The following is an 8806-nucleotide window of genomic DNA, read 5'->3' as shown; positions in this document are numbered from 1 at the left end:
ATTAACTGGGTTATAAACTATTAAGATATGTTAGAACACAATATTATATATACTTCTTTAGGTGAATGCTGTTCTGATATCAGATTTCCTCATTTCCACAATAAATTTAAGGAAGGCAATAGGGTCAAGTATTTAAGAGAGCCTGGATTTAGTAATCTCAGACTTGACCTTGTTCACGTTTGTTTCTGTCTCCTGAATGTGTGAATATGGACAAGTCAGTAGGTGTCCCTAAGATTTAGTTTTCTCATACAGAAAGTGATAATGTATATATAATATTTGGTCTAATGGAGTTATAAACATTAAGTTAAATAATATATGCAAAGTGCTTGGTTCAGGGTCTGATGGAATTTGTGCTCCATAGTTGATGATTGCCATTACTAATTATGAGAGGAGTGAGTGGGAATCCTTTTACGTCAGTAAATATTGCTCTTATCTGAAGACACCCCTGATACATCTTTTTAGATATGAAGTAGTAAGTTACTCTTGCTTTTTATCTTTGACCCTACTTAACTATTAAATTAAAGTGGTTCTTAGCCAAACATTTCAGGGCCCTAGTACCTGTTAATCAGGCAGCCATCTGTGACTGTGACATGGAGGCTATTAATGTTTTCCTTTCTTTTGGTGGACTTGCTGCAGACCAGAGCCCTCAGAGACCACCTAGCTTGGGAAGAACAATTGTTTGAGGTCATCAAGACTTAACCTGTGACAGTTTTAAGTCATTGGAGGATAAACGTTTTTTTGGTGACATTTGTAAGGTAGATTTTGATATTCATATCAATATTGTTGAGGCAGAGAAATGGAGTATCATCCTCAAATATTCTTTTTCTTTTTAAAGATTTTTTATTTATTTATTTGACAGAGAGAGACAGCCAGCGAGAGAGGGAACACAAGCAGGGGGAGTGGGAGAGGAAGAAGCAGGCTCTTAGTGGAGGAGCCTGATGTGGGGCTCGATCCCGGAACGCTGGGATCATGCCCTGAGCTGAAGGCAGATGCTTAATGACTGCGCCACCCAGGTGCCCCCATCCTCAGATATTGTTAATGTGACTTTTTTTGGCATAAAGATGTGGAATTCTCCCTTGACTTGCTGCAAATAGGAATACATGACATTTTAATTAATTTGATACATTTATTGTCTTTTTATATTTCATCATTTTGTAGAGTGCTTTGCAATGAATTCACTTAAAAATATTTGTTACTCATTATATGCCAGGCAGTAAGTCACTTTACAAGTTGTAGGGTGTAAGAAAAAGGTTAGTAAATATAAAAATACGTCTATCAAACATTATGCCTGGTACAGGCAATATAAAAATTAAGAAGATATTCTCCTTTTCCCCAGTGAACTTAAAGCCTAGTTTGTCTTTGCAATTTAATGAAATTAGTATTATTAAATACATTTAGTGGGAGAAGAGGAAATGGAAGTTAAGAGAAGTTGAAATAGGGGCACATGGGTGGCTCACTGGGTTAAGTGTCTGACTCTTGATTTCAGCTCAGGTCAGGATTTCAGGGTTGTGAGATCAAGACCTGCATTGGGCTCCATGCTGGGCATGGAGCCTGATTAAGATTCCCTCTCTCCCTCTCCCTCTGCTCCTACACCCCTGCCTGTGAACGCGCACTCTCTCTCTCTAAAAAAAAAAAAGAGAGAGAAGTTGAAATAACTCACATAAGGTCACATAGAGAGTAAGAAGTACAATTGCAAATTGGGTTAATCAAATATTTTTATATTTTATTCCCTATATTGGCTTTGGAACTATAGCTCGTTTTTTAAAAGGCATTGATCTGAACAAAAATATTCATTCTTAACTTTTTATAGTCTACTTAGAATCAATATTAGACAACTTCCCATATAATGTAATAATTATACTTCCATTTCCCCCTTCTAGCCTTTAGACTCTTTGTCATACATTTTATTTATATATGTTATAAGCCCTATAATATATTGCTATTAATTTTGTTTAAATAGTATATTCTCTTTTAAATTGATCTAAAAAATAAAAATAGAAACATATATTTATCCATGTAACTACCTTTTCTAGTAATCTACATTCCTTTGTATAGATCCATATTTCTATTTCATATCTTTTTTTGTTTGGCCTGAAGGACTTCCTGTGACATTTCTTGTAGGGCACATCTTCTGGTGATAATTTATTTCAGCTTTTGCATGTCTCAGAAAGACTTTATTTTGCCTTCATTTTTGGCAAAATATTTTTGCTAGGTATAGAATTCTAGGTTGGCAGATTGTTTTTCTCTTTCAGTGTTTTAAAGGTGTTGCTCTATTGTCTTCTTTCTTGCTTTGTTTGGGATGAGAAATATGCTCTCATCCTGATTGATTGATTGATTGATTGATTGCAGCATGCTCTCCTTATTCCCACCCTGACCCTCTGCTCCCATGCTGCTCTTAAGATTTTCTCTTTATCACTGGTTTTGACCAATTTGATTAATATATCTCGGTAGTTTAATTCCTATTTCTTGTTCTTAGGATTTGTTGAGCTTCTTGGATCTGTGAATTGATGGTTTTCCTCAGTTTTAGAAAAATTATGGCCATCATTTTTTTCAAGCATATTTTTGGGTCTTTCCCTTTCTTTCCTTCAGAGATTATAATTACATAAATATTAGGCCACTTAAACTTGGCCCACAGCTCACTGAATGATGATTTGTTCATTTTTGTAAATTCTTTTTTTCTTTCTGGGTTTCATTTTTTATAATTTCTGTTGTTACTTCTTCAAGTTTATTATATTTCTTCTGAAATATCTAATCTCTTGTTATTCCTATCCAGTGTATTTTTCATCCTAGCCATGGCTGTTTTCCTATCCAGTTTGATTGCCGCAGATTTCTGGCTTTGGAGAATCTCCCTTTAAAAAAAAAATATTTTTTTGTCTTTACTTAAAATTTTGGTCATATGGAATACAGTCTTAATAATTATTTTAGTGTCCTTATCTGTTAATTCTAACATTGATCTAAGTCTGGGTTAGTTTCAATTGATAGATTTACCTCCTCTTTATGGGTTGTGTATTCTGGCTTCTTTGTATTTCTGGTAAATTTAGATTGGATGCCAGGCACTGTGAATTTTTTTTTGTTTGGTGCTGAATATTTTTATATTCTTTTAAATATTCTTGTGCTTTCGTATTGCATGGTGCACTGGGTGTTATACACAACTAATGAATCATCGAGCCTTACATCGGAAACCGGGGATGTACTGTATGGTGACTAACATAATATAATAAAAAAATCATTAAAAAAAAAAAATAAATATTCTTGTGCTTTGTTCTAGGATGCCGTTAAGTTACTTGGAAACAGCTTGAACATTTTGGGTCTTGCTTTTATAATTTCATTATGTGTAACCAGAACAGCATTTAGTCTAGGGATAATTAGTTATTCCTCATGTCTAATGTAAAACTTTTGTGAGTACTTTATCCAATGTTCCCCGAATGGTGTGGCTTTTCAGTCTGGCTGGTGATAATGGGCACTGGTCCTTGTCCTGTGAGGCCACTGGGTACTATTCCTTTAATTCCGTGGCACCAGCTAGTTTCCTCAAACGATTGTGCTCAATACCTGAGGGAGACTCTCTGGAGACTTCCAAGGTTCTCTTTGTGCCAATCTTTCTCCAAACACTGTGTGCCTTATTTTTCCTGGGCTCTAAGCTCCATCTCATCAACTCGGATAGTCTTATGGGCTCTGCCTGGTTTCTCCCTCCCTGTTAGTGGTCTGGAAACTCTCAAGCTAGGAAAATGGGGGCAATCATGAACCTCACCTTATTTATTTCCTGTCTCTCAGGGATCACTGTCCTTTGTTGACTGATATCCAGTTTTTTGAAAACCATTGTTTCATGTATTTCATTTCCCTTCTTATTTTAGGTTGTTTTGTTATTCTATTTTGGCTGGAAGCTGAAGTCCCCTTTTTAGCATTTAAAGATGCTGTTTCATTGTTGTCTGGCCACCATTGTTTCTAATGAGAAGTCAGTGTAATCCCTATTATTGTTCTCCTATGTGTGATAATTTTTTTCCCTTTGGCTGCTCTTAAAAATATGTCTTTATTTTTGGTGTTCAACTGTTTTACTGTCATGTGCCCAGGTATCGTCTTCTTTGTACTTATACTGTTTTTGGTTTGCTCAGCTTTTCAGATCTGTGCATCAAATTTGGGGAAATTTCGGTTATTATTTCTTCAGATATTTTTATGCCCAATCTCTTTCTCTCCTAATCTTGTGATACTCTAATTGTATGCCTCTTAAACATCTTTTTACTGACACAGGGCACTAAGGTGCTGTTCATTTTTAAAAATTAATATTTATCTTTGTTCTTCAGTTAGGGTGATTTCTATTGACCCATCTTCAAGCTCACTGATCCCTTTGTTTCCATTGTTCAGTTTTCTCCTAAGCTCATCCAGTGAGCTTTTTATTTCATATATTTTATTTTTCAGTTCTTGAATTTCTATTTGGTTCTTATAGTTTTAATGTCTCTATTGATATTCTCTATTCACTCATTCTATTCCTCATTTCCTTTAAATCTTTGAACATGTTTATAATAGTACTTTAAGAGTACTTCTCTGATAATGTCAGCACCCACTTCGTTCTGGTGGACTATTTTTATTGACTTTTATTCACTTTAGGTCATACTTTTTCTTTTTTTTCTTATTTGCATGTATAGCAGTTTTAAAAAATGTATACTGGATATTGTGGGTGAGACATAATTTATGGACTATGATGTTTTCTTTTTTTATTATTATGTTATGTTAGTCACCATACAGTACATCTTTAGTTTTTGATGTAGGGGATGGGTTATCCTGGTGATGGGTATTAAGGAGGGCATGTATTGCACGGAGCAGTGGGTGTTATAAGCAAACAATGAATCATGGAACACTACATCAGAAACTAATGATGTACTTTATGATGCTTTCTTTACAGAATTTTGAGTTTTTCTGGCTGAAAATTAATTCTTAGTGATCACTTAGATCTTGTAGAATGGTGGTTCTCAACCAAGAGTAATTTCCCCCATTTGGCAATGTATATATATAGAGAGATATTTTTGGTTGTCACAACTTGGGGTTGATGATGACATATAGTGAGTAGAGATTAGGAATGCTGCTAAACATCCTGTAGTTCACAAGTAAAGCATCCCACAACAAAGAACCATCTGATCCAATATTTCAGTAGTGCTGAGGATGAGAAACCCTATTGTAGATGTTTTAGATGTTGTTAGAAAGGATCTTTTACAGTTTTTTCCTCTCTAGAGCATATCCCTTATTCTAGGGCATAGTACTTACTCTAACATGTGGCCTTTGTAGAGTCTTAAGTAAATGCCCAAAGTACTAAGTGAAGTCTCTTTATTCCACCCTGACTGGTGGGGACTCCAAAGTCTCCCAGTACTTTATAACCTCTGGTATCTTCATTCAGAAATCACTTCCCAGCAACTGTTCCCTGGATGGACTCACTGAGTTTCACCCTGAAACTTCATCTAGTGCAGTCCAGTGCTTGGCCAAGGTTGTGAAGGGCACCTCCATGCAGAGTTCTGGGGACCCCACTTCTTTCATCTTTCCCATCTCAAGTACCTTTCTCTTTAAATTCTAGTCTCTTAAGCAACCCTAAATTCCAAACTTTGTCTCCTCTGACTAAAGAGATCACCACTTTCTGTACTTCAGAAAGTGCCCTACATAGAAATACAGGGTCAACATGAAGCTCACCCTACATGTTTATCTTCTGTCAAGGATCACAGCCCTGTATAGTTTGTTGTCCAGTGCTTGACAAGAATTGACTCATATATTTTTTACAGTTTTATAGTTTGGAATGAGAATATTTCCCATACCAGTCATTCAATCATGGCCAGACGTAGATATTTCATACCGGAATTTGAATCTCAACTCTAAATCTTAGGTTTCCTTATCATTCCTTGAGATTAACAAGATATTCTTTTAATCAGAAGTAATTCTTTATAATAGATGAAGATAAAATTGTAGTTGCCTTCACTAGAAAATACTAGAGAGGAACATTTCTGATAGGTCTACCTTCTTATTGCATTCTCCAAGACCATTTAAATGCTGGCTAATAAGAGCATACAAATGATGTCTTCCCTCTACCAATGATAATAATAGCTATCTTCTATTATATGCTTTCTGTTGCCAGGGACAGTGCCAATAGATTTACATACATTTTATTTTATTTTATGCTCACAGCAGCGCTATTTTCCCTGTTTTACTTATGAAGGAACTGAAGCTCTAAGAGGTTAAATAACTTGGTCAAGTTTTCAAAGCTAGTGAAGTGACAGAGCTGAAACAAAGGCTTAAGTTTGTCTGACTCTAAAGCCTTAATGTATATCAGCCAGAGCAGGCTAATTGATGTTCCAAACAACCCCAAAATCTCAGTGGCTAAACACAGTAACAGTTTGTGAAAGTAGTCTCATTCCCAACACATTCCAGTATAGGTTGTTGGAAATGTCTGCCTCACACAGTCCTTCCTTTATGTGTCCCCATCATTCCCTGGAGACTTGGAGTTCTCTGCTCCTCTACTTCATCAGAAGACAAAAGAGAGAATATGAAGGCTCAACTGAATGCTTTTCAGGCTGGTAAGTGGAGAACATCATTTGTGATCACTTTCAGTTAGGCAGAAGTCGGTTGTAGAATGCATCGTGAGGCCAGAAAGTGTAGTCTAGCTATGTCCTCAGGAAAAAAGGAGAATGTGTTTTGGTGAATGACTAGCTAGTCCTACTATACCACATTAAGCCAGATTATCCCCTAAGTTGCTTGTTGGGAAGCATTTATACACTTTGCTCTAAATGCAGTTTTTCTAATATGTGGGATTTAAGAAGCAAAACAAATGAACATAAGGGAGGAAAAAAAGAGAGGCAAACCAAGAAACAGACTCTTAACTATTGAGAACAAACTGATAGTTACTGGAGGGGAGCTGGGCGGGGGTGGGGGTGGAGGATGGGTTAAACAGGTGATGGGTAATAAGGAGGGGACTTGTGATGAGCCCTGGGTGTTGTATGTAAGTGATGAATCACTAGATTCTGTGCCTGAAACTAATATCACACTCTATGTAGACTAGCTGGAATTTAAATTAGAACTTGAGAAAAAAAAAATACAACACATGCATCTGTAAATAAATAAATAAATAAATGCAGTTTTTCTAGGCTGGGACTTGGTTTAGTATCACACATTATCCTTGAGATTAGTGCAAGTTAACACAATCAAGTCCTGAGAAGATTAGGATCTTCTGTTCTTGTATCGTATTGTCCCTTAGAGGGGCAATAATAATCAACATCCCCAATTTTAAGCGATACATTTTTATTCTTCATTTTTGACATTTTAATCTATGGATGGTATCTACACTATTTTAATTAGGGCACTGACTTGCTCTCCAGTCATTCCCTCCTGTCATGCCACTTAGACCTGGGCTACTGAGGAGTCAGTGCCTTGTTTTCTTGGCCTTTCTCTTGTCCATGTATCAGGCTTTCAGAATGGTGTCTTGCAGTGAAAGCTCAGAGAATATAAACACAAAATGGGTGTCAGCAACTTTCTAACTATTCTGAAAGAGGTATCAGTGATCATTAATAGCCAAAAAATAATCACCATTGCTTCTCGGCGTTTTGGCTAAGATCAAGTATAGTATTTGTCCTTATCAGTTTAATATCTGATACGTCCTCTATTGTAGGACAATATATTAAATGGACATTTGGAGCAGGGAAATGGAATAGGAGCTTGCTGTGTACACTCTATGCATCAACCTGGTGTCATGATACTTCTAGGAAAGGTGCATCACCTTGGGTTAAAAATCACAAGTTTGAGGAAGACACTTCCAGAAAGGGCTGTATTGGTTCCTTTGGGAAATGGTGGCAACACCTGGGACACCCAGCAGTGAACAACAACAACAACAACAAAAAAGGGAAATCAGCAAAGCACTTTAGTGAGGTTTCTTTGCTCAGCGCACCTTTCTTTTGATTTGAATATATCTATACCATCTGTTTGGTTGGAGTGTCTGAGCAAATTCCCTGAATTTCATTCCAGCTGCCCTTGCCTTAATCCTTATGACAACACATCTAAAATTTCCCTGTCTTTAATATCTTTCTTCCTCATTCATCCCACAGAGGATGGCCATTATCTTTTGAAAGTGAGTTCACATTTGGTCTTATTCTTGCTCAGACACCTTTGGCACCTCTTCATCTCCAAATCACGGCCCTGCCTTACATATCTAACTATTTCTCTGGGTTCTTCCCTCAGATACCCTCTGATCCAGTCCAACTGGTGCCCTTTGTGTTCCCAGAACTTGTTCCATATTGTCCCACATCTGTGCTCTTATGAATGGAGTTCCCAGTATCTAGATACCTTCTCATTCTCATTTCTCCTCCTCAAAAGCCTACCCAGTTTTCAGGGCCCAAGTAAAAATGGATCTCTGTTATGAAGCCTGCACCCATGTTTCTGGTTAAATAAGTCTCTCCTGCTTGTTTGTGTAGCACTTTGTACTAGTTACAGTCGGTTTTGTGTCTCATCTTCTCCACTAGGCCACAAGCTCTTAGGGAGTAGTTGTTTTGTGAGCCTGCTTGTCTACCTCCCAAAGCGCCCAGCATCACAGCTTGTTTAGCAAAGATGCTTAGAAATGCCCATTGGACAAAATTAAAAGCAGGATGTGACATCACCTGTACAAAGACCTTTTCCTTGAATTAATCTGGAAACTAAAAATAGACTATCCTCAAAATGATTAGATAATGTACTTGAGATAAACTATTTATGTACAACCTTAAAAGTGCATTTAAATGTTCTCTCTCTCTTTTTTTTTTAAAGAAATGATTCCTTCAAATAGCTGATTTTGAAATAGATCTAT

General features: G+C 36.7%; 1 non-coding gene across 1 annotated transcript; it reads left to right on the top strand.

Moving 5' to 3' along the window:
* The first annotated feature begins 7558 nt into the window (after window positions 1-7558).
* On the top strand, window positions 7559-7749 carry LOC121105960. Its single transcript, XR_005838697.1, has one exon. It is a non-coding gene; the product is annotated as a U2 spliceosomal RNA (small nuclear RNA).
* Window positions 7750-8806: the final 1057 nt, after the last annotated feature.

The sequence above is a fragment of the Ursus maritimus genome, unplaced genomic scaffold (assembly GCF_017311325.1).
Source record: "Ursus maritimus isolate PB19 unplaced genomic scaffold, ASM1731132v1 scaffold_3, whole genome shotgun sequence".
In the NCBI taxonomy this organism is placed as follows: domain Eukaryota; kingdom Metazoa; phylum Chordata; class Mammalia; order Carnivora; family Ursidae; genus Ursus; species Ursus maritimus.
Note: the sequence above shows the minus strand (reverse complement) of the source record. Positions and strands in the feature narration are given on the sequence as shown.